This window comes from Chrysemys picta, chromosome 10 (genome assembly GCF_011386835.1).
Source record: "Chrysemys picta bellii isolate R12L10 chromosome 10, ASM1138683v2, whole genome shotgun sequence".
NCBI classification, from domain to species: domain Eukaryota; kingdom Metazoa; phylum Chordata; order Testudines; family Emydidae; genus Chrysemys; species Chrysemys picta.
Window position 1 is genome coordinate 69,520,380 of NC_088800.1, and position 24,035 is coordinate 69,544,414.

Sequence of the window (24,035 nt, forward strand, 5' to 3'; positions counted from 1 at the left end):
TTAAACATATTTTCAATCAAACAAAAATGTGAATGCTCTTGACATGTTGGCTTAATGACAAATTAAAGTTTGAAACATAGTTAAAATATCCAACACTGCTTGTGGTTTGGGTATTAGGTGCTACAGCAGAACATGGATGTTAGGAGCGGGCAAGTCTTCATTGTATCAAGCTTGATTTATTCTGTTCAGTCTCCTAGTAGCTGGTTGCGGTATGGCATGGCTGTACTGGAGGTGTGCAGGCTTCCATTCCTGCCCATAGGTAATGATGGTGAGGAGAGTGGTTTAAGGGTCTGATCCAAAATCTATTACCCTCAATAGACTTCCACTGACTTCAGTGAGCTTTGGCTCACGATTTAAGGCTTTGATCCTGTGCAGTGCTGAGTGCTCTGACCCCAGTCCAGCAAAGCACTTATGCTCACGTTTAGTTTTCAACACGAGTAGTCCGATTGACTGCTCTTTTCATCTTCTTTTTTCTCCCTCTCCCGAATGTCTCCTCATTTTTTCATTGTTCACATTTGTTCACTTTCCCCCTGATCTTTGCCACTTCAACTTAGCATCTCTTTGTTAGTTACACATGACGATCAGGAAACTGTCAGATACGCTTAATGCTAAAGGTGGCAGAGAGATGGTTATAGATACAACATTAGATGAAAAGCATAAAGGTGGGGCGAGACTGAGACCGAAACCGAGAAGTTTCAAAGTATTATTTATTTCAAAGCATTGTAAAACTAATAAAAACTCCCTTGAACTGCTTCTATTTCCTCTCCTTTCATTTCATCTCTCATCCCATCAATGCATCTTGACAGTCAGTGTGATGAGCTTTCCTGGCAGAAACACATTTTTTTCTTCCCAAACACGGGAGCTGAAAAGTGGGCTTGCTGGCAGAGAGAAGTCTAAGCTGGTGCGGTGCAGTCTTTGCAAACCAGGCCCTTTGTGTCTTAAGCTGGGAACTCAAAATTAGTAGCAGTTGAAACTGGGGGTGGGGAAGTATTTAAAAAGTGCTAAAGGGATTTAGAAGCACAAGTCCCATTTAAAAGTTAAAAGCAACAGAGGGTCCTGTGGCACCTTTAAGACTAACAGAAGGATTAACACAGGACCCTCTGTTGCTTTTTACAGATTCAGACTAACACGGCTACCCCTCTGATATTTAAAAGTTAGTGGCACATGGGCTCCTAAATCCCTTAGGCACTTTAAAATTTCTCCTTTGGGCCTTAAGTTTTTTGTGCTTTAGTTTTCCTCTATGTAAAATAAGGATATCTGTCACCAATTTGGGACTGTCCAGTCCCTGGGGGAATGTATTTTCTGAGGACTGGGTAATGTGCTCTGGGTTTGGCATGGGGGGGTCCTTTTTGTTTCTTTTCCCTCCCTCTGATATTTGGGCCCTGGAGGATGAGAGGAGAAGGACTAGTTTCTATGCAGACTTAATTTCACTTAATTTGAAGAGGGCTGATTGATTCCAGGCTGTGTCCTGGCCTCTTTCTACTCTACCAGTGGTGTAAAGGAGGCAGCTGGATCTTCTCATTCTGGGAATGGCAGGATAAAGCAGGATCCCTGGAGAGATATGGGGTGGCAGAGTAGTCCTAGGACAGGCTTCTTCACAGTGGCTGATGCAGGAGTGTGCTGGGGGGTTGCCCTAAAGAGAGAAGGGGTGTAACTGGAGCATGCTCTGCACCAGCTATTGCCGGCTGGAGCCTTGAGAGGACAATTGCAATCAGAATGTAAATATGAGCAGTCTCCAGGGCTGCTCTAGTTCACACTGAGAGTTGATCTAACTCCTGCCATCCCCTGAACTGAGGAGGTGCCTTCTCCTAGACTGCCCCAGACTCCGCTTGAACCCAGCCCAGAACTGGGGCCTAGGTCTGTGATAAGTGTTTTCCTAGGGACATGCAGGTTATTTGGAGGAACTGTAAGAATCTATCAAATATAAACATTCTTCAAACTTGGGAGTGTTACTCTCCCCTCCCCCCCTTTGCTATTTTGCATATTGAAGTTATTTCATTGTAATCTCCTCTGTGATTTCTGCTTTTAAATCCTATGCTGATGTAGATCAAGATTTTTCAGAGATACTCTGGCCCTTCTTTCTTAGAACCCTGAAATCCCTGCACTGCAGGAGCAGCGACAGGAAGGTAGCACTAATATTTCCCCTCCTTTGCAGAGTGCTCTGAGATCTCCAGTTGAAGAGCACTATCTAAAAGCGGTAGGTGTTATCATTTCATTGCCTCATCAGTGACAATTAGAGCAATGAGGTGTGCTCACACTTCTGCACCTGGAGTGGCTCTTCCTAATCTACTTTTATCTGTTTCCATGCTGAATTGCCATAGCTAGGTCACCTTGGAAAACAGGTTAACATTTAAGAATAGCCATATTTAAGTTGTAAATGGCCTTTATATGGCCCTGCCTATTCTCACTGGTGCAGCTCTTAGACCAGGTGAATACAAGTGGCCTGGCTGATCTGTAGCAAGCCTGAGCACAGCAGAAATGGACCGACCAGAGAACCCAGCCCACTGAATGGAATACTGGCAAAGGTAGGGATGTAGGGAACAGATGGAAAATGTTGCCACTTTTGAACCTTTAAAAATGTTTGGAGAAAAGAGTTAAGACTTGGCTGAATAATTTCTATTAAATGTGTGTTTAACTCTGATTATTGGTGAAACCTATTCCCAAATATCTCAGATATTCCTTAATTTATATTCTTCACAAATATCCTAGAAAAGAGAGATTTGTGGACCCAGGGCCGGTGCAAGGAAGTTTCGCACCCTAGGCAAAACTTCCACCTTGCGTGCCCCCGCCCCCAGCCATGCGGCAGCTTCCCCCTCCCCCCCCGCCCTGAGGCACCCCCCTGCGGCAGCTCCTCACCCCCCGGCCCAGGGATCTGTGCGGCAGCTCTGACCCAGGTGTTCCCCTAGGCTGCCTGCCGGCAGCTCAGACTCCCTCTCTCTCGCAGCACAGTGGCCGCTGTGTTTAAAAAAAAAAAAAAAAAAAAAATTGGGGGTGCTGCTTTTTCGCGCCCCCAAATCTTGGTGCCCTAGGCAACTGCCTCCTTGGCCTAAATAGTAGCACCGGCCCTGTGTGGACCCCCTTTCTGCTCAAGTCCCTAGATTTAGCTAACTTAGAACAAACAACTTCTCTGTGGCTGTTACTTACTGCTGGATTGAAGAAGTTACTGAATGTTAGTTTGAATGTCTCGCCTTGTCTAACAATGAGGTCTGAAATTGAGCTGGCTTCATGTGTAGTAGAAAACAATGAACAAACCCTATGAAGGGTGAATGTACTCTACTTGAACTGAAGCTGGGGAAGAAAATCCATTCTAATCAAATTTCCACAGAGATCTATATTTTCTCCCACTCTGATCAAAATGGGGGACTTTCTTAAACATTCAATAGCCTCTAAACAAATCTAACTACCAATCTGTCTTTATGGTAGATATTTTTTTCTTTCCTTTTCAGATAGCAGATTTGATTTAACTGTTTACTTGGGGTGACTTATTTTATTTTAAAAAGCTTACAGATCTTAATTTGAGAGATGAGGAACATAAGGTTTCCAGCTGTATTGTGTTCCTAAGGCATTACAGGAAACATTCTAGCATATGAGATTGGGGCTGTTTCTTCTTCTGCAGCTATTTTTTATGTTGAATAATTGGACCAGATAACTTGTGTGCTAATTAGCCTGAATTCCTCCCCATTGACCCTCTAGCAGTTTCAAAATGACTTTCAGCTCTGACAAGAAGTGTGGCTGGCAGGTGCAAATATCACTTCCATTTAGCCATGTTGACTCACTAATGCTTGCTGATGTGTAAAGATACAAAACCTGTAATATTGCTAAAAGGGCCTGAACAATATTTCCAATAACCTAGTTACACAGAAACACACTGCAAAGATGTGGCTACTTGGGGATTCTCAGACTGCTCTTGATTGGAAAAACCTGCTAAAATTAGAGATGTAAACACCCTGGTCTCAATTCGTCCCTCTGCGGGTTCTAAGGCCAGTGCAGGGTCAATATTGTGCCTGCAGAAATAAAATTGATAGTAACAGTATTTAGAGATGGACTTAGTCTGTGTCAAACACACAAATTCTATACTTGAGATGCCAAGTTTAATTAAATCCTTTCACTGTAACAAGTTTCTTTGTAATTTAGCCATGTAAAATATTACTATGGTGTATGCTGGGAACTGTACTAGTGGGTTGATGGGCTGGGTTAGTTTCAAAGTTCTCTGATGTTCCCAGGATGTTCCCAGCTCTCTGGGAAATTATTCCTCCTCAGGTTTGTTAGTTTCCCATTACAAATTACTCTGTGGATCAATGGTCAGCCAGGAGAGGCTGTTGAGAGAAGCTGGTGCAGTTTTTCCTTCAGCAGGAGTCATTGGAAAGCAGGGCCAGCTCCAGGCACCAGCCCACCAAGCTTGTGCTTGGGGCGGCACCTGGAGGGGGGCGGCGCAGTGCTCCGGCTCTGGCCGCCAGGGAGAGCGGAGCCCCAGCCGGCACTCCGCCCTCCCCCCGGCGCTCTGGCCGCCGGGGAGAGCGGAGCCGCGGCAGGCTCGCCGCCCTCCACCCGGCGCTCTGGCCGCCACTCCACCCTCCCCCCGGCGCTCTGGCCACCGGGGAGAGCGGAGCCACGGCGGGCTCGCTGCCCTCCCTCCGGCACTCTGGCCGCCGGGGAGAGCGGAGCCCCGGCCGGCACTCCGTCCTCCCCCCGGCGCTCTGGCCGCTGGGGAGAGCGGAGCCGCGGCAGGCTCTCCGCCCTCCACCCGGCGCTCTGGCCGCCACTCCGCCCTCCCTCCGGCACTCTGGCCGCCGGGGAGAGCGGAGCTGCGGCGGGCTCTCTGCCCTCCACCCGGCGCTCTGGCCGCCGGGGAGAGCGGAGCCCTGGCCAGCTCGCTGCCCTCCCCCCGGCGCTCTGGCAGCTGGGGAGAGCGGAGCCGCGGTGGGCTCGCCGCTCTCTTCCCGGCGCTCTGGCCGCCGGGGAGAGCGGAGCCCCGGCCAGGCTCTCCGCCCTCCTCCCGGGGCTCCGGCCGCCAGCGGAGCCGCGGCAGGCTCGCCGCCCTCCCCCCGGCACTCTGGCCGGTTGGGGAGAGCGGCCTGCGGCCGGGCTCGGTGCCCTCCCCTGCCACGCTGGGCGGGGGGGCGGGGCGGCGAGAGGCTTTTTTGCCTGGGGCGGCAAAAAACCCAGAGCCGGCCCTGTTGGAAAGTAAAGGCCACTTTCTAGGCATTACACTTGCATCTCTGTACAATATCCCATAGTCTTCTACAGGTCAGGGACAGATACTGAAGATGGCATTTATTACATTTGCAATAGTGCTTGAGAATATGCCACTGAAAAGGGGTTTTCTGCACTCATGTTCTGCAAGACAGAAGGCTTATAGGGCGTGTCTGGTTCCAAGGGAAGCACTCACATCACCATAGGAACTGGTTTTTAGCTTATTTCAAGCATTTTAGTCCCAAGAGTGAACTCAATGGGGGTTTTGCATGCTGGCTGGACTGCAGGATTGGTCCCTCTATTGGTTTTGCTGACTGCCAGCTTCATACAGCTTCAATAATTATTCTGTATTGTGCACTGTTCTAGAAATTGCTCCAGCAAGAGCATGAGAACCCTGAAGCAGTAAGAATTTAGTGTACAGCTTCTGAGTTTCCTCACTATGAGACACCATCCACTTGAAGATCACTTATGCCTGAAAATGTACAATATTTACGAGCTCCCACCAAAGATTCTTTTCCCTGAACAAAGATAGCAAAGCACCAGTTTTCTCTTTTTGTTTTTTTACTTCAGTGTAGTCATTTTAACAGTTTCCCCTTGCATAGCCAGTTACTGTATTACAGTAGTCTCCACTGAGATTGGGGCCCAGCTGCTCCACTATTCTAGATACTGTATGTACATCAAAGCAAGGGATTATCCCTGCCCTGAAGCTTTTTAACCATAGTTTGCACCACAGCAGTAGTTTCGTTTGATACAATAATGAGTATATCCTGAACACTTGACACAATGAGCACAGATGCTATTGTAGAGTATGGTGACTGATTTGAGATTCAAGAGGGTGTGTTTAAATTTGTCAGGTTGCATTCAAACTGCAAGGAGACTATGTTCCTTTGGGATGTGCTGTGATACTAAAAAGGGTCCATTGTAAGAGCACAGGATTGTACACTGAAGATGAGGAAGGTGAAAGTTCATTGCACATATGGAAATATCTTGTAGAATTTACTACAGGAGAAACTGAAAAGGTTTCAAAGACATTTAGTACAGTTGGTGGAACTTGAAAGAGAATTATAACTTATCTATAGTGTTTTTAACTATCTATATAATTCTATAGCAAGGATACATTCCCTAGGCTAATGTGTTTAATATCTTTAAAATAACCCATAAAAAGATTTTCTTAATAAATTTTACAGGATTTTTGCATAGGGGCAAGTAGAATCAAGTTTCAATAATAGGTCTTCTAAAAATGGAAAGACATTTCATCGGACAACTTGAGTGCAAATGATTTTTTTCCCCCAAAATGCAGCTAATAACTATCAAACTTCTGTGTAAGAGTTGTGTTTATTATGCCAAGATGAACACTTGGGAAGCCAGGAAAAATTGACCAGGGGGCTGAATCTATTATCCTAGCCAAGTAGCCACAAAGGGTATGCAAAGCCAACTTTCCCCCCTTCCTAGGGACCTGCACGAAGCATGACTCTGTCATACTGAGAATGGGTTCTGGTGCAGTCTCTAATGTATGTCTTTAGATCAGTGGTTGTCAACTTTTTTTTCATTTGCAGACCCTTAAAAATTTTCAAATGGAGGTGCGGACCTATTTGGAAATCTTAGACATAGTCTACGGATGCCCATGTGTCTGCAGACCACTGCTTCAGACGGATTAAGACTGTGCAGTGTTATGGTCTGCGTTTCAGTTTATTTACTGACAGCAGTGCCTGTTTTTAGTCTTGTCTGGATGAGGAGTTCTGTACTCAATGCACAAGGTCATTCTTTCAAGGTCCAAAAATAACTAGCCTTTTCCTCAACCGGTTGTGCTCAGTGTGTGCTGTTGAATTGGACGTGTTAGCTATGTGACATGAAGAACGAAGTCCCTATGGGGGGCCTTCAACTCATTCCCTTAGCACCCATGCTTGTTTTGAGAGAGGCCTTGGTTTGCACTGTCTTTTCTATTCAGCTCATCTCCATCACCAAACACCACCTCCGATACAGTTTCTGTGGAGTTGCTTCCTTTCTTCTTTGCACTTTCCTAGCAAAGGCTCCTATTCGCTTTCCTTGTATGAAGTCTACTTTGATCATTTTGAACTCACCACATGTGGTGCTTGGGACTGAGTAAACTGGATCCTCTGCTAATTTAGGGTCCAATCCTGAAAACCCTTATATAGTCCTGTTGAAGCCAATGGAATTAGATCTGTGAGTGTGTGTGGAGTAAATTCTACTGAATTAAAATTCAGATTAGAACACGAATATATTTCACTACTTTATTTCACCAGTCGGTAAGCGTTAATTCTGCTTTTTGCATACTTCTTAACCATAAGAGTGGCCATACTGGGTCAGACCAATGGTCCATCTAGCGCAGTATCCTGTCTTTTGACAGTGGCCAATGCCAGGTGCTTCAGGGGAAATGCACAGAACAGGCAATCATCAAGTGATCAATTGCCTGTTGTCCACTCCCAGCTTCTGGCAAACAGAGACTAAGGACACTCAGAGCATGGTGCTGCATCCCTGACCATCTTGGCCAATAGTAACTGATGGACCTGTCCTCCATGAACTTGTTTAGTTTTTTTGTTTTTGTTTTTAACCTTGTTATAGTTTTGGCCTGCACAACGTTCCCCTGGCAATGAGTTCTACAGCTGACTGTATGTTGTGTGAAGAGGTACATTCTTTTGTTTTGTTTTAAACCTGCTGCCTATTAATTTAATTTGGGTGACCCCTAGTTCTTGTGTTGTGTGAAGGAATAAATAACATTTCCTTACTCACTTCCTCCACACGAGTCAAGATTTTATAGACCTCTATCATAGTCCCAGTTTTATTAATCTCTCCTCATATGGAAGCTATTCCATACCCCCAATCACTTTTGTTGCCCTTCTCTGTACTTCTTCCAATTCTAATACTTTTTTTTGAGGTGGGGCGACCAGCCCTGCATGCAGTATTCCAGTTGTGGGCATACCATAGATTTATATAGAGGCATTAATTTGAGCCTCTTTGGTGGTTTTAAAAAAGTTTCCATGCAGCTTGCAGGCATTTCACTTTGGGGACTGTACCTTTTTAATTTCTGTTTAACTAGCTTCCTCATTTTTGTGTGGTTCCCCTTTCTGAAGTTAAATGCTACTGTGGTGGGCTTCTTTGATGCTTCCCCTCCATGTTAAATGTAAATATATTATGGTCGCTACTACCAAGTGGTTCAGCTATATTCACCTCTTGGATGAGATCCTGTGCTCCACTTAGGACTAAAATCAAGAATTGCCTCTCCTCTTGTGGGTTCCAGGACTAGCTTCTCCAAGAAGCAGTCATTTAAGGTTTCAAGAAACTTTATCTCTGCAACCTGTCCTGAGGTGCCATGTACCCAGTAAATAGGGGGATAGTCGAAATTCCCCATTATTACTGAGTTTTCTATTTTTATAGCCTCTCTAACTTCCCTGATCATTTCATGGTCACATCACCAACCTGGTCAGGTGGTCGGTAGTGATCCCTACTGCTCTATTCTTATTATTCAAGGATGGAATTTCTATCCATAGAGATTCTATGGTATGGTGTGGATCATTTAAGATTTTTTTACTATATTTGACTCTCTCTCTCTGCTTCCTTTCACATAAAGTGCCACTCCCCCACCAGCATGATCTATTCCATCATTCCTATATATTTTTTACTCTGGTATTAGCATGGCCCATTAATTATCATCATTCCACCAAGTTTCTGTGATGCCTATTATATCAATATCCTCATTTAATACCAGGCACTCAAGTTCACCCATCTTAGTCTTTAGACTTCTAGCATTTGTATGTAAGCACTTATAAATTTGTCACTTTTTAGCTGTCTGCCATTATGTGATGTAATTGAATGGGACTTTTTCATTTGATTTTTTTCTGTCAGAGCCTAACCTGTACTGTGTCTGATCCGTATGCTCCTTCACACTATGGGCTTATTTAGTTAATCTTATGCTTCCAAACAGTTTTCTTTTGCTCCTAAACAGCATTTATAGAAAGAATAGCATGTTTTTGAAACAGATATTGATGTGTTCTTCAAAAATGCACTATTTATATATAACTGTCACTATTTTATACCATTAGCATTAGAACATATGTTAGTTGATAAACAGATGTCTGACCTAGGGAATGCTTTGCCCAGCCTTTGAATGTAGGAGCATGCTAACTCGAGTCCTAAACAGGTATCAGTTGATTCAGCATGAAAAATGTGTGTATCTACTCATACATATATGGTGTATGCATGCATAAAGTTCTCTGGATGTAGGTTTTGCATCTTTGAGACAGCAATTTGCCAATTAGAGCTGGGTGAGTTACTTGTGGTGAACAATTCATTCATTTTGCTAGTGGAAAGTGTGGGAAGGAATAAATGGAGAGAGGAGGAAATCCCTAAAAATTAAAAACCCTCTTTCCCATCCCAGAATGCATGGCTGGGAGGCATTGGGGAACAATTAATCTCCAGTGTATTCTAATGTTCTAAACCCCTAGGACTCTGGTAGAAAAATGTTAGTTACAGCCCCAGACACACAAACCGCAGACAAAAGAACTGTGTGTTCCTAAAGAGAAACTTGTTCCATTTCTTCCCTTTTTTTCATAAAAATGTCATCAGAGTTGCCTGCAATTTTGTGTCAGTCTTGTAAATATCAAAATGTTAATTAAGATATTTTTACATCCATTATAATCATCAGAGTCTAAATTTAACACACCCTCATGTGAAACCCTTAAAATTCCAACCGTGCCACTGTTACGTATAAATGTAATGTCTGATTCAAATGGAAACATTGTATACAGAACTATTTATACTGAAAATAGAACAAATCCAGATTTTCAAAAGCCCCTGTTGCTCTCAAACAGGCATGAATTCTGTTGTGTGTGTTGGACAATGGATGCTGAGAAGGCTAGTAGACATTTGCTTGCACTGAAATTGGTACTTAGCAGCCACATTCTGCTTCATTTCCTTCTGTGCATGTCTGCCAGCTATTATAATTCATCCTCCCTTTTCACTGATTACATGGCTTCTAATGTTTAGCAGCTATTCCAAAGTGGGGTGGGGAAAAGCTTATTCCTGTGTGAAAAGATTTAATTAAACTTCCAGCAAAATAATTAGTGCGGGTATCTCAAAAGACTGTTTAAAAATCAATGTGGTACTGAGGACCAAATAGAGTTAACACTGTCATCAAAGATCAAAGTCATCAAAGAATGTGACTGAAAATTAAACCCGCAGCAACAATCTAATGAAGAAGCGTACTGAAGGAGTTGTGATTTTTCTGCCTCTTGGGTCCCATCTGCAAATTGATTTGACATGGAAAATTTCCTGCAGGAAGCTTAAAAATGGTAAATTTCCATTAATTATATAGCAAAGAATGTTCTTTCTATAATTTATAATCCATTAGGAAACTTTTTTTTTTGGAGGTTGCCTAAGCTGTCAACTGCTGCAGTTTGAGATACAGGCAAGAATGGACCTCCAGGCTGAGATTTTCAAAGGAGTCTATGGGAGTTAGGCATTCAAATCCCATTGAAATCTCTAGGATTTGGGTACCTAACTCTCCAAGACACTTGAAAATCCCAGTCTGGAGGTCCATTCTCATGTACCCATTGCATGAGGCAATGGGAGAAGCTATTCACCAATCTCTAGCCTAGCCATTGGTTCAAATGTAAAGAGGATGTCCAGATACCTTGTTTAGGAACTTTTTTATTGCCACTAAGAACCTAATTCTAGCCTTGTTTAAGGGATTGATCCTTGGGAAAACTAAATCAATGGGAGCTAGATCCAAGGACCCATATGCAAGAATAAAGGGATACAGACTTGTTGTTACTGCATAATTGGGCTCTGCATTGTATGGACCATTCCTGGGAACTGTTGAAGATGGACACTGACATCTGCCATTTGAGCAAGTGAGTTCACTCTCCTCATCCCATCCCATTCGCTAGACCATGGAGGTTACTGCATAGGTAACTGCCACAAAGAGAATGAGCTTCAATTTGAGTGACACATATTGGAGGTTTCATGTTGCCAGTACTAAAGCATCCTTGGAACTTTTAAACATTATAGATTTAAAAATTCATAAAGATTTATAATTTAAAAAGTGTTGCAGCAAACACAGGAGTGTTCTTTGTTAGATTTTTTTTTTCTTGACAGAAAAAGAGAAACTATGATCACAGACCAAAAAATAAATGGTAGCTTAGGTAAAAGTGATTGTGACTTGATCGCATTTATAATGTGCAAGCAGAACATTGTCCAGACCAGTAAAATGTATTAAAAAAATATTCTGTGGTTTAATAGAGCCAATTTCACAAAACTGAAAATAATTATGAGCCAGATCAGCTGGGAGGAAGAATTTAATCAGAAAAATATGAAAGATAATTGGGAATAATTTTTAAAACACCTTACTAGATGTTCCTCGATTGTGGATTTTGGGGCAAGTCTGTACAGTTTAAAAAACTGACCTGGCTTTACGGGGGAAGTGAAGGCAGCTGTAAATATGTGTGTGTGTATAAAAGTTGATAGTAACTAATATTAATGAGAAATTAGGAATTGTACAAAATTGATGAGGGAAGCCAAGGGACACAAGAAGAAACCTATGGCCAGCAGAATTAAAGACAATAAGAATGAGTGTTTTAAAATATATTAGAACAAAAAATCTTGACAATGGTATTGGTTCATTACTAGATGGAAATGGTAGAATTAGCAATTGCAGAAAATGCAGACGTGTTCAATACATATTCTTATTCTGTATTCAGTGGGTGGGGGAGGGACAGATGATGTAGTCCAGGGGTTCTCAAACTTCATTGCCCCATGACCCCCATTCTGGTGAAGTTACTACATGACCCCGGGTGGTGGGGTGTGTGTCAGAGCCCAAGCACTGCCACCTCAGGTGGGGAGAGAGAGGGCTTCAGCCTTTGCCCTGCCACCCCGAGTGGAGGTGAAGCTTGGGCTTCAGCCTCGGGTCCAAGCAAGTCTAATGCTGGCCCTGGCGACCCCATTTTGGGGTCCTGACCCACAGTTTGAGAACCACTGATCTCATCATATCGTGATAACACTCTTCCCATTCCACTTGTATCACTGGAGGATGTTAAATGGAGGTTGCTAAACTTAGCCCCTCTTAACTTAGCTCATAACTTTTTTAAAGAACTGGCTCAGGAGTTTGCTGGACCGTTAATTGACTTTTCAATAAGTCTTGGAGCACTGGGGAAGTTTCAGAATACTGGAAGATAGCTAATGTGCTAGTTTTTAAACAGGGTTAATGGGATGACATTAAAGGCCTATGGGCCTGACATCAATACAGGGCAAGATAATGGAGTGTCTGATCTGGGACCTGATTCATAAATAATTAAAGGAGGATAATATAATTGATGCAAATCAACATGGATTTATGGAAAATAGATCCTGTCAAACTAACTTGATATCATTTTTGATGAGATTAAAAGTTTGATATAATATACTTAGACTTCAGTAAGGCATTTGAATGCGAGTGGAAGTAAACATCACAAAGTAGACCGCGAAAACTGAACTTTTAACCCAAACTGGACAGTGGATTTTCTTATTATGCCACCTCATTTAAATGCAAAACCATTGTTTAATATGCCAAACTGCTGTATCCGTCTGTGTAACATCATTGCTGTGAGGCACCACTTTGAGCAATGCTCAGTAATGTCAGCATGGCCTATCCTCCCGGGAGCATGGCAAGACATGATAAAATTGAAAATCAGACGTCTTCGTATCATACTTCAAATGTCATTCTCACAACATCAGCGACTGTGCAGGAAAAAGCAACAGCTGCTTCACTTCAGATTTGCTCTAGGAATTATTGGGGGGGGGTGGGAAGTTCTATGGCCTGTGTTATACAAGGAGGTCCATTCTGGCCTTGAAATTTGAGAGGGATCAGGTCCAGACTCCTCCTAGTTAGGGAAAAATAATAAACCTATTATCGACCACTCTGTGGAGACTGAAGGTGGAGGGGGTGTCTTGGGCATGCCACCTTTTCCACATAATGCACCATTAGCTGGTTGAACTAGTTGCTCCATGATCTACTTAAAAGCCAAGGGCTTAGCACGGTTTTAAAAAGAATTGGACTCTTTTATAGCTAACACAGTTATCTAAGCTTTAGTACTAAATATTCAACACACACGAGTTTGGGGGAGGGTAAAACCCCTCCAGCTCCAGGGCATAAGCCAATCTCTAACTATGGGAGGGTTAGAAAGAAACTTTCCACAAGGACAGGTTTCCCCATAACTGCTTATTTCAGGGTTTCTTGAAAGCAGCTGGAGCTGGGCACTTTCAGAAACCGAATACAGCCTTATATGGACTACTTGTCTGATCCACTTGGCAATTATGTTCCTTCTCTGACATGTTTGCTTGATGTTACTGATACTGTTTACTAGTGCCTAGGGGTAGGCGGAGCCTCTAATGCTAATAATTATAAACACAGGGGAGGGGTTGAGCACAGGGCCACCCAGAGGATTCAGGGGGCCTGGGGCAAAGCGGGGGAGCGGACATAAAATAAGGCACCACCTGCTCTGAGTCAGCGGGGGAGGTGGGTCCTTCACTCGCTCCACATCTTCGGCAGCACTGAAGGACCCGCCGCCGAAGACCCAGAGTGACTGAAGGGCCCACCTCTGAAGTGCTGCCGAAAACCCGGACCGCCGCTGGGTGAGTAAAAATTAAAAAGGTGCCTCTAGTCAGGGAAGGGATTCTCGGCCAGGGCTCGTGGGGCCCCTGCAGGGCCCAGGCCTGGGGCAAATTGCCCCACTTGCCCCCCCGCCTCTGGGCGGCCCTGGTTGAGAGGATAAGAAATGTTATAATTGGTCTGAATTTATATATTGACTGATCCTTCGGATGGGATTTGGCAAGGTGCCACCGAGCCAGGTAAACTATTGAGACCTGGGACAGAAGAGAGTTGCTTTGCTAGGAACTGCTGTGTGTTGTGCCTCTTCTAGCTGCCTTGTTCTTGAACTGTAAAGATTTGAATAATTAATCTGGAAAGCTAAGTTAACTCTGTGTGGCATTGAAACCCTGCAGATTGGTAAATAATTAATAAAAAGCTTTTGTCTGTAGCTAGTGTCCTTGTTTGAATTACTCTAATCTTTCTGGTGATGCTGGGTATCTGAATGGAATATTGTGGGGCGATGATGATGTAACTACTTAATGTTTTCTATTATTAATAAAACTAATTCCTTTACAGCACCATTAAGAATCTGATCGCAACTATAAAAAAACAAAGGCAATTCAGAGCTGAAGCTCCCACGTACTAGTTAAATAACTTCAAAACCAAACTGTAAGCAATATTGAGAGAGAGCACCGGCATCGGGTAAGATCAGGTAAAGTGCAGGCAGCTACTGTAGAATGAAAAGACATTGCAGGCTGTAATGGAAGCTTCCACACATGACTCGGCCCGTCAGACAGGCCTAGTACTGACCAAAAGGGTGTTGCCAATACTGTTCAATTTGAAATGGAGAACAAGCATGAATTTCATCTCGAGGAATGAAAGTTATAGTACATAAGGCTTTTATTATAGAAATCATGGTCATAACAAAACCAAAAAATGGGCCAAATTCTCTGCTGCTAATTGGTGCAGTTTTGTTGACTTCAGTGGCTCTTTGCCCATTTACACCAGCCTTATGACATCTAAAGCCTTTTCAAAATGGAGTCATGCCCGCTAACACGGTGGAAAATTGTACCCAGGCTCTGTCTTACTCATCAAAATCTGCTCCATGCTGAGCAAAAAAAACTTCTAGACCTGATTCTCAGCTGAGTTATGCCAGGAGTCCATTTTATTTATTTTTAAATCATGAGCATCTGAAACTGTGGTGTAGTCTTAACTTTAGTAGTCACCTTTTGCTCCTGCTTTAATATTTAGGTGGCAAAAAAGTGCTATTCCCCTGAAATGGAATAATCTGTTCTTATGTCAAAAGTAATATTTGAATCCTGATACTCATACCAGGGCCCTTCTTTAGCAGAGAGTCTGATGTGTCACACTGGGTAGCACCTTGACTCATTTCCACTTAAACTATCTCAGAATATGAACCTTGGTCTCCAAAGGCAAACAGCCAGTGCACTGTATCACTAAGACTTCATAACTGCTTTAATTTGACCCATTTTGCCTAGGCATAAGGGAGCATGGGCTCACTCCACTCATGGATTCTTGTGATTATACTCCCCTGGATCTCACTGGGACTGCTCACAGGAGCAAAGGTTAAAGGACTGGACCCAAAATAAGCGTCTGATGTTCTAGAACCCAGCCTAGGCACTGCAGTATTGGGAAAAAAACAGGACAAACCAGATAGCAACAAAAACCTGATTCCTTTCTTTGAGGAAAGGGACCTGATCCTGCAAACACTGACTCACATGAGTAGTCCTTACCTACGCTGTCCATTGTACTGGGTATGGGCTACTCATGTCAGTGAGGGTTTGCAGGATTGGGTCTTACACAGAAAAAGTAATGTGAAGGGTGTAAGAGCCTTGCATTGTGTGTGGCTTTTTAAAACTATAATTCTCCAGGGATGTTTGCAGGGGTGCTGTATTCTCAAACCTTTGCCCAAACTAGTCTCAAATGTTACTACTTGTAACATGAACCCTTATTTTAAATATACAGGAGATCTTCTCATGTTAGACTCTTTCACATGGTAACCTGCATATTTAGGATAATATTCTTGAGGCCTGATTCTCCTTTGGGTTTTGCTGGTGTAAATCAGCAACAACTCCAGTAAAGTTAATTGAGTTACACTGGTGTAAATTTGGTTCAAGAGGAAAATCAGGCCCCTGAGATTTGGCCCATTTCTGAATTAGTGTTAAGGAAGAAAATGCTAATCTACGGTACTTAGACTTCCCAATTATCAAGACGTGCACACAGTGCTCTAATAAATTGTCTTCTCACTTAATTACTAAACATTGTACAGCATTATGGTGCAACTGAAGACTTTCCCACTTACAAATCCACAGTGCTGCATAATTAAAAATACAGTTTCTACAGGCATGACACAGATATTTGGGGAAAGGCAATGCCTTCAGAATGAGATTTCTGACAATTGATTAGACACAGTGGAGATTTAAGATTTACAGGATGATGAAAATAGTATATGCCTAAATTATGGGGGTGGGAGGACGAGAGGGAATTAAAATATGGATTTTTATTTTCTATCCTTTAATCTGACATTGCTTTTTTTCATCTACGTATATTCCCAGTGTACCTTCTCTGCTATCTAGGACTTGTGCGTACAACACAGGAAACTTCCTAAATGTCAGGAGGAGCTTTGGATAAATAAACGGACATCATCATCATAGTAGATTCTGAGTAATAATGAGCAACCTAGAAGCTAATATCACACCCCAGTACCATGATAGTAATGTTTGGAGAATGACACATACTTTAAATAACAAACCATATGAGTGAACAAATGAGATGGGGACCCAAGCACCTCATGACAAACATCTGCATGAATAACATAATATTGTCTATGACCTTGGACTCAATAATGGAAGATGCTGAATGCCTTCAACTTCCTATGAAGTCAGGGGGAAGTGATTGCACTCAGCTTGAGGAGTAGGCTCTCTTTTCCTATACTTTCAAAACTTTTATTCTGCATGAGTGAGCTCAGGCCCCACTGTGGTATTGTATTATTACTATTCCTGCATCCAAAAGCAGTTCACACATAGCTGTGCCATAAATGTCTCTTTCAAATCTCAGCAGTAACTCAAGAGAAGGGAGCCAGGCTGCCAATGGGGATTCCTCGAAGGCTTGCTCTACACTTAAAACTGTCAGTTTGGGGGGAGGGGGGCAGGGTAGTTATTACACTTCTACGTGAGAGCTTGTATTGGTATAAATGTAATTATACTGATATAAAAGGGCTTTGCATCTTCTGAGGAGGGCAAAACCAGGGAACCAGCATAAACTGTGCTAAGCCTGCCTCACTTGCAACAGAGCACCTTTGGTGACCATAAAAATCTCTCTAGTACAGTAGTGGCTAGTACTCAAAACACAAGCTCCATTTCCTTCTATAATGTAAATTTTAATGCATGGCTAGCATATATAGTTAATATATGTAATGCTATGCTTAAGTTTCTCTTACCTATTTGATGTAATGGCTAAAGTAAGATTAACAGGGATTGTTTGTGATGACAATTTTTGGATCAAATCCTGTGAGAATTAGTCTATTATTGCCTTATTTGGGTGTGTGGTTGGGGTATAATTTGCTTAGTTTCTCCAGAGAGCTTGGAAGTTGGCTAAAGCACTATTTGTTTTCCCGTGTAAATGCTATTCCCCAAGTGCGTGTTTCTCATACAATTGTTTTTAGTCATAACTGTCATCAAGTGGCTTCAGAAAGGTTTGAAGCTAAATCTCTGGATGATTTTTCTTTTCTTTCAAGCTGTTGCTATCCATATTGATTTTAGGACCTGTCAATTCAAATTCCTCATCTGGGTGTACTGTACATAATACCTTACCACAGAGTAAACACAATCATTTGTTACCTTTTATGCTGTTAAGATTTTTCCCGTCTGGAAGCATAAGCTTTATCAGTCCCGTTTGTTAGCAATGTTTTAAATCATGACACAAAACCGAGACAATGGAAAATGTAAAAGTACAGAATCAGTGTCTAGGCATTGGGAATGGAATAGACAGCAGAGGGGGGAAAACATTTTAGAGGGTGTTATATAGGCAGGGCTAGCTCACTGAAGGTCTAAGTACATTTTCAGCTTAGTGTGTCTTACAGAAACCTACTTCTGACAATGATGTCTACCATTCAAGTCCAGTGGATATACTTATAAAGTATAGGACCGTGACTGTGGAATGTCCTTTTTTAAAAAAAAAAAAAAAAAAAAAAAAAAGGCAACAGAATAACGCAAGGACATATTGAGCCTGTATCTGGAATTTTTGCCTAATTTACATGAGTGGGTCATATTATGTGAGGTACAGTAACTCCTCACTTAACATTGTAGTTATGTTCCTGAAAAATGCAACTTTAACCAAAATGATGTTAAGCAAATCCAATTTCCCCATAAGAATTAATGTAAATGAGGGGGTTAGGTTCCAAGGAATTTTTTTTCACCAGACAAAAGACACACACACACACACAGAGTATAAGTTTTAAACAAACCATTTAAAACTGGTACACAGTGATGATGATTGTGAAGCTTGGTTGAGGTGGAGGAGTCAGAGGGTGGGATATTTCCCAGGGAATGCCTTACTGCTAAATGGTAAACTAGCAATTGGCTGAACCCTCAAGGGTTAACTCTCACACTCTACAAGGCAGCAGGAATGGAGGGAGGGGAGTCAGCATCGCAGACAGAGACACACACCGTGTGTGTGTGAGAGAGAGAGATGCACATTGCCCTTTAAGTATGCTGACCCTACTCTTAAGTACACTGCCTTGTTAATTAGATCAGCTTGTTGAGACCGCAGCTGCTGCCAGAAAGCTCCCTCAGTCCTGAGCCCTGTTGTGAGTCCCCACTACTCTATGGAAGATGGGGTAAGCGGTGGGGAGGGGGATACCCTGACAGCCCCCCTCCTCCTCTCCGCCCCCCCCCCCCTGCACAGCAAGCAGGAGTCTTGGAGCAACTCCAAGGCAGAGGGCAGGAGCAGCACATGGCAGTGGGGGGAGGGACAGCTGAACTGCCGGCAATTGCTAACCTGCTGGGCAGCTGCTGCCCGGGGAACTTAGGGGAGCGGGGAGCTGATTGGGGGCGGGGCTTCCAGTCCACCCTGGTTCCAAGCCCCCACCAGCTAGCTCCACCGGGCTTCTCTTCCTGCAAACAGTGGACAAAGCAGGCAGCTGCCAAACGACATTAGAAGGGAGCATTGCACAACTTTAAACGAGCATGTTCCCTAATTAATCAGCAATGTAACAACGAAAAAATGTTAACCATGACGATTTTAAGTGAGGAGTTACTATATGTTTTGAAGCTGAAAAAATGCCTATACATGTTAGAGACCTTGTGGGTTAAGTTGGAGTTATGGGGGAAAGAGGGTTGAGAAATTCAGAGAGAGACAAAATATGACCAGCTATATGTGTTTTTTCCTTTTCCTTTTTCAAAAAGTGAGCCACAGGGCAAAGAAACCTTGGTAGATACGTTAAAAACGATCATTCAGTGAGCCCAGCTGCCTTTTAAATAGAACCCTTATTAGGGTGTATTGATTTTGATGGCTATAAATGAATAGTTTTGCATATCCTTCGTTAAGTGTTCCCTGTAAGATTTCGTATGAAATGTTTCATCTAAGTGCATATTCTCATAAGCATAGTAGGCAAGTGTGATTGAGGTGCACGCACTATAAGGTGGATGCACCCTGGTTGAAAAACCATACCCAAAGGGAAGCTATCAATGGTTTGCTGTCAAACTGGGAGAAGAATCTAGTGGGGTTCTGCAGGGGTCTGTCCTGGGTCCAGTACTGTTCAATATTTTCATTAATGACTTGGCTGATGGAGCAGAGAGTACACTTATAGAATTTGTGGATGGCACCATACCTGGAGGAGTTGCAAGCACTTTGGAGGACTTGATTAGAATTCAAAATGACCTGGATAAATTGGAGACTTGGTCTGAAATCAACCACATGAAATTCAATAAAGGCAAGTGCAAAGTATTAGACTTAAGGAGGAAAAATCAAATGCACAAATATAGAATTGGGAATAACTGGCTAGGCAGTCATACTGCAGAAAAGGATCTGAGAGTTATAGTAGGTCACAAATTTAATATGACTCAGCAGTGTGATGCTGCAATGAAAATAGCAAACACAATTCTGGGGTGGATTAACAGAAGTGTCCTATGTAAGACCTGGGAGGTAACTGTCTGCTGTTCTTGGCACTGCTGAGGCCTCAGCTGGGGTACTGTGTCCAGTTCTGAGTGCCCCACTTTAAGAAAGATGTGGGCAAATAGGAAAGAATGCAGAGGAGAGCAACAAAAATGACAAAAGGTTTAGCAAACTTGAGCTATGAGAAAAGGTTAAAGAAACTGGGCATGTGTAGTCTTGAGAGGAAAAAAAGACTGGAAGGGGACCTGATAATGGAATTCAGATAGCGTAAGTGTGTTTATAAAGAGGATGGTCATCACTGGTCTCCATGCCCTCAGAGGGCAGGACAAGAAATAATCAGTTTAATCTGCAGCAAGGGAGATTTGGGCTGGATACTAGGAAAATTTTTCTAAGTGTAAGAATAGTCAAGTACTGGAATAAGTTATCAAGGGAGGCCGTAGAATCCCCCATCATTGGAGGCTTTAAAGAATATGCTAGAAAGATGTCTGTCAGGGATGGTCTATGTATACTTGATCTTGCCTCAGCACAGGGGAATGGACTAATGTCTTTTCGAGGTCCCTTCCAACCTCAATTTCTATGATCTATCATCATGTGTGATGTTTCTGGGTTAATTTTGGAAAAAAATCTTATAGGACTATAGTAGAACCTCAGAGTTACAAACATCTCATGAATGGCGGTCGTTCGTAACTCTGAACAAAACGTTATGGTTCTTTCAAAAGTTTACAACTGAACATGGACTTCATACAGCTTTGAAACTTTACTATTCAGAAGAAAAATGCTGCTTTCCCTTTATTTTTCGGTAGTTTATGTTTAACACTGCTGTATTTGCTTTTTGTGTGTATGTCTGCTGCTGCCTGATTGTATACTTCCAGTTCCAAATGAGGTGTGTGTGTGTGTGTGTGGGGGGGGGGGGGGTTGACTGGTCAGTTCGTAATTCTCTAACTCTGAGGTTCTACTGTAATAGTTAAAATTACTAGTTTATCAAACACAACATACCTATAGCAATGGGGCAGTGTGTGTCAGGAAAAGCTAAAGATACAGATAGAGCTTGGCTCTAGAAAGTGCTGCCACTTTAGAGTCAGGGCAATTTCTTCCTTCCCTTCTGGCTCAGATTTTTGTAACACTAGACTATTTCCCTTTTTTCTCCTCCATCAGCCATTTGTTTAGTCAAAGAGGTAAAAATAATGTATCAACAAAAACTTCAGGAGTAGAAGGTGTTTTCCTGTTTCACTGAGTTAATGTCCAAAGCCATGGACATTATGGATGTGGAAAGAAGATATCTTTCAAAGATCGAACAATGCCCCATTTTACTCATGTATCTGTATTTGCACTAAGCGTCTGATCCACAGTTCATTGGAGTCTATGGGGATCTTGCTTTCAAAGGGCATTGGATCAGGCCCTAAAGTTGGAAGTTATGATTGCTGTGTTCATCAATTTATTTTTTTATCAGATTAATAGAGAAGAGTCAATCTATCCTCATTCAGAGCTGTTCTTCTCTGATTGCAGGGGAGAATAAGTCAAATTTGGAACCCGATGACCCAACGTAGATGGGCTAGAGTCAAGTTTCTATTGGGAGGAGACAGAATTGGGCCAGAGAGAGGAAGCCAGAGGTTGCGTTAAGTAGCATTGTAAATGCAAGTGGCAATGGGGCAGTCAGAGACTGGGTTGGCAGCTGCACTGGGAGTAGGTTTGGAAGTTGAATGGATGGAATATTGGAATGACAAGGAGGAACCAAGTATTGGCTGAACTCAGTGGTGAGCTGGAGCCGGTTTGCGCCGGTTCGCAAGAACCGGTTGTTAAATTTAGAAGCTAGTGTAGAACCAGTTGTAAAGGGGCTGGCGGGTGGGCAAACTCTGGTCCGCGGGCCACATCCGGCCCACGGATCCGTCCTGTCCGGCCTGCCTGAATTCCCAGCTAAGGAGGCTTCCCCGTTTCCCCTCCCCCGTTTCCCCTCCCTCTTGCAGAGTCCCGCGCTGCCGGCGCCAGCACTCTGGGCAGCTCTGCAGCTCCTGCCGCTTTGAGCAGCATGGTAAGGGGGACGGGCCTGGGAGGAGGGGTTGGATAAGGGGGAGAGGGTGGGCAAGGGACTGGGAATGTGGGGGGTTGGGTAGGCGTGGGAGTTCTGGGGGTCTATCGCGGTGGTGGTGGATAGGGTCGGGGCAGTCAGGGGACAGGGAGTGGGGTGAGTTGGGTAGGAGGTGGGGTCCTGGGGGGGCAGTTAGGGTGGGGGGGGTCTCGGGTGGGGGTGGTGGAGACAAGGAACGGGGGGGTTTATGGGTTATGGGTTCTGAGGGGGGCAGTCAGGGCAGGAAGTGGGTTGGGGTCAGGTGGGTGTGTGGGGGGGAGACAGGCACGTGGGGCTTGTACTCACTGCGCGGTTCCCTGATGGGTCTTCAGTGGCACTTTGGTGGCGGGGGGATCTTCACTTGCTCCGGGTGAAGGACCCGCCACTGAAATGCCGCCAAAAACCCGGAGCGAGTGAAGGCCCCCCCCCTCCCGCCGAAGTGCCGCCGAGGACCCGGTAGGGAACTGGTTATTAGGATTTTGGGAGCTCATCACTGGCTGAACTGGAATATAAAATAGGACCAATGAAGTATGTGAGCGATTGCATGGGGTGTGAACCATGGAGAGGGGAGGCTGGCTGAATTAGTGGTGAGAGCGGAGCTGGGTGAAAATTTTCAAATAATTAATTTGCTGAAAAATGCTATTTCGGTTGATCCAAAACTGTTCCTGTTCATGAATTTGACATAAATAAGTTTTGGCCCTTCACAAAACAGGAGGCAAATGTCATTCTGGGAATGTCATCTCTTCTACTTCCAATGCCTTCCCACCCTTCTTCATACCTTTATCATCTTTAGCCCACTGGTTAGGGTACTTATCTGAGATGTGGGAGACCCAGGTTCGAATCGGTGCCATTGAACAGTCCAGAAATAGACTTTTTCAATTCACTGAAAATTCTCAAAAGTTTCAGATTTGATTCAACCCCCCCAATTGTTTTTTTTTTTTATTATTTTTATTATGAGAGAAATGGAATAGAAAATGCAGGTGGGAGGAGAGGACTTTATTTGGACAGAGTTTGTTTGTTTGTCTGGTTCAGGGGCTTGGATAAAATTTCCAGTCATTTCTTAATTTACCTGAACTAGTTGCCCCTTCTCTGGCAATGGGCCTTTAGAAATGCACTGTCTGGAGTGTGCCATCTCTGTTACGTAATGGAATTTATAAGGCAAAAGTCATTCTGGGCACTACTGACATTTGTTTGACATCAGTGAGAACCAGTCAGAAAGCTACGTGTGTGCCCTGAGTTCTGAAGCCATTTCAGAATAAATTAAAAAGCATCTTGTAAAACATAAAAGTCCTTGTGGGACCCTGCAAAGAATGCATCATAATGTGGCATAAGTGATCCAAACCAGAATGCAACACATCATGCAGAATAATTGCAAAATGTAGCTTTCGGAAAACCTCTGCTGAAGGAATATGAAATTGCGAAAGGTGGCCCCAATTCATTTTCAAGTTCCACAATGGTTTAAACACTATCTAGTAATAACAGTTGCATTCACTTATTAATTTCTGTCTTTTTATTACTGATAATAAGCATGGTGCGCCAAAAAAAGCAGTCTTGCTTTTAATAATCAAATTCTAGCAGAATTTCAGACAAAGAATCTGGCAGATCACCATGTTACACGGCAGATGAAACAGGCATTAATATTTGTTTATATTCCTTCTGCTTTTTGCTTTCAAATCTCTGCATTGCCTCCAGAGTATTTAAAAATAATGAACCATTATCCCTGTAAAATAATGTTTGAACTGTTACAAATATTACATTAGTTTCCAGTGTGGAAATATTATTTTTTTAGAAGAACCTGTGCTAAAATGCATAAGAGAACTGCTTTCATAGAAAGAAAACTACACATCTTTTAGGGATATTAAAACAGTTATGATACTTCTCAGTGAATTTACGTTTCATTAAATGTTCTTAAAATCAATCAAGGGGAGTGCATAGGTCAAAATTCTGTCCCAGCACTACTCCGCTGACGCCAACTGATTTGCATCCTCTTACACTACATTTTAATTTGGCCAGCTCTCACCCTGTTGACATCGATTAGCATTTCTGTATCAGGCCTTTACC

General features: G+C 43.2%; 1 long non-coding RNA gene across 1 annotated transcript in view; it reads left to right on the forward strand.

The window, feature by feature from the left end:
• Positions 1 to 2,337: 2,337 nt before the first annotated feature.
• The window catches only part of LOC135973857 (uncharacterized), a 71,243-nt gene continuing 49,545 nt past the window's right edge, over positions 2,338 to 24,035 (forward strand). The window contains exon 1 of the long non-coding RNA XR_010590892.1: positions 2,338 to 2,525. This is a non-coding gene — a long non-coding RNA (uncharacterized LOC135973857). The remainder of the gene's footprint in view (positions 2,526 to 24,035) is intronic.